At 38.3% G+C, this 2,668-nt stretch overlaps 1 long non-coding RNA gene across 1 annotated transcript; it reads right to left on the bottom strand.

Moving 5' to 3' along the window:
* Positions 1-662: 662 nt before the first annotated feature.
* LOC149228526 (uncharacterized) lies at positions 663-2,231 on the bottom strand. Its single transcript, XR_016247212.1, has 3 exons — positions 1,442-2,231; positions 982-1,304; positions 663-776 (listed from the first exon to the last, which is right to left on the bottom strand). It is a non-coding gene; the product is annotated as an uncharacterized LOC149228526 (long non-coding RNA).
* Positions 2,232-2,668: the final 437 nt, after the last annotated feature.

Here is a 2,668-nt window from a genome sequence, read left to right as displayed (position 1 = left end):
ACCAGGCCATCTATAGGACAATATGAGGTGTAGAGCACAATAATTCAATTCCAAAACCAGGCCATCTATCTGACTTATAAAATGAAGATAAAACTTGACCTTTTATTGCTAACACTGAATATCCAAGTAAGACAAGGAATTGCAGCTCTACTACTCACTGAACCAAGTAAACACCTAAGTCCTTCCAAATAGCGGAAATTATATTCTGAAACTGCTACTGGTATACTTGGGCAGCCAGTCCAAGCAGAAGGAGAGCCAGCAGATGCAATATCTCATAAATAGTCTGCAAAGATACTGCTCTCTTTTTACTGCTGGCAGAAGAAGTGTTAGCGTTAGGAGCTGAAGCAGATCCTGCATGCCCACAACCACAAATCACATTATATAACAGATTCTGATCCAAGTGTCTTTGTAGCTAACTCTCACATCTGATTCATTCAAGCCCCTAACAACAAAATCGGAAATAAAAAATATCTATGTTTATGCCAAGAGAACAAACAAAAACTTTATTAGTAAAGAGGAGAAGAAAAAAACTAAACCTGAAGAGGTGTTGTTTTCACCAACTGTCAAAACAACAAAGAAGGAAACCATAAGGTCTCACAAAAAGTAAAAAAATGGTAATTTTTGAAGAGAAAATGGGGTTTGATGCAGAACCGTACGTTTAGAGCAACCGCTGGCAGAAGCATTGAGGCCGACCTCCTAGCCCGCATGTATGCATCTAGCTTCTCCCAAATCTCTATTGCTGCATCTTTATCTTGATGCCGCTTATGTTTGCTAATCTGCAGGTAAATTACATGAGCTAAACAATAAGCAAACAAAATTAATGGCAAAAGAAATGAGCGTACATGATACAATAAACTCTAATAGACTGAAATTTATCCCATCATGTGGAACAAGACAAATCCATAAGCAGCGTGTTATAGAAGCAGAGCTCGGAAACTTGACAATACTCGAAACAGTAACAGAAAAGTCTAAATCTCTTACCGAAACTATCTTCACATTCTACTGCCTCGCAGATTTAGCAGACTCCACACTGTCATCTTCAAAGCGAATGTAAAACCCCAGGACTGTAAACATCCATCCGCATGACATTACAATTGAAAAAAAATTCCGATAAATCTTGATCACCTTACCTCCTGCAACAAAGCATTAAGTTTGAGAATTCCACCCATAGTGTTTGTGGGGTCAGATGGACGCAGGAAAATTAAATAGGAAAAGGAAAACTTACTTTTATTGAATATCTCTGCATGGTCCTTGCTCTTCCTCTCGATAGTAATACACTCTGGCTTCTTGAGCATCTCCTTCACCTTGGCATCAGGGGTATGGTAAACCACAGAAATTTTGATCAGACCTTGGCTTCTTACGGCGTAATTATTGAATGATTTCTGTTTTTTTAACGGCAAAAGGGTATACGAATAAAAAGAAGAATCAGTAACCAGCATACCTCAACGAATGAATGAGCCGCAAGAACGTACGAAACCAACCATCAAATTGCACATTCGAATTCTTCCTATCTCATCGCACGTGTCATCTAATTTCCAAATTCACTGAACCATTTAAACATAGCTAAAAAAAAATTGAAAAAGAACATGGTGTCCTATTGATTCGCATGGACATATGGGAAGGTAAATCACATGGACATATACGAAGGTAAATCAGACAGAGAAAAAAAAACACAGAAACCAAAGCTTCCCGTCTCATCTTTCTCATTGCCGAGCCGTACTCGTCACCTGTTCCAAAATCAACCAACAAGAACTGCCCAAGAAAATAAAAGCATCATCTCTAAAGGTAAAGCTGTTGCGATTTCGAACAGCTGCACTGAAGAAAAGGGGTTTTGATGAAAATTCACTGTACAAATTTATTACAATAACATATCTGAATATATTATAAATTGAAAAACAAATTCATATCTTCACCTCCATTCACAATGGGCTACACAGAATTTATCTCTAACGACTCTTCTGCCCTCCATACAACCACAAAATACAAAATAAAATCGCAAGGGCAAAACAAGCATGCCTTCAGAATATGTAACTGCAGAGACTGAGAAATCGAATTAGAATGTTTTCTCCTTTCGAGGCTGTCGAAGAGCGCGCAGAACCAGTAAGTAGCATACCTTAAAAAAAATGAATATACCATTCACCAATCAGTACATTGCACGTCCTTATTCTTCGTCCTCGTCACGTGTATCATGTAACCTTTTACTAAATTCCGTGCAAAGGCTTTGACAGAGAAGCACAGTGTCTGCAGCACATTGATACGGATAAAAATCGCGTCAAAACCAAACAAGCAAGAACCGCCCAAAAAAAAAAGCATTATCTCTACGGTTAAAGCCCTTACAATCTTGCACAATGACACGGTGAATAAAAATGGTTGAATGATGAGGGATCTATCCACAGCCAACCATCTTCTATGCATCTAGCGTCTCCCAAATCTCTATTGCTGCAGGTTTATCTTGATGCCGCTTATGTTTGCTAATCTGCAGGTAAATTACACGAGCTAAACAATAAGCAGACAAAATTAATGGCAAAAGAAATGAGCGTACATGATACAGTAAACTCTAATAGACTGAAATTTATCCCATCATGTGGAACAAGACAAATCCATAAGCAGCGTGTTATAGAAGCAGAGCTCGGAAACTTGACAATACTCGAAACAGTAACAGAAAAGT

The sequence above is a fragment of the Pinus tabuliformis genome, chromosome J (assembly GCF_031772625.1).
Source record: "Pinus tabuliformis cultivar Carrire ecotype Pingquan chromosome J, CPIR1, whole genome shotgun sequence".
NCBI lineage: Eukaryota > Viridiplantae > Streptophyta > Pinopsida > Pinales > Pinaceae > Pinus > Pinus tabuliformis.
Note: the sequence above shows the minus strand (reverse complement) of the source record. Positions and strands in the feature narration are given on the sequence as shown.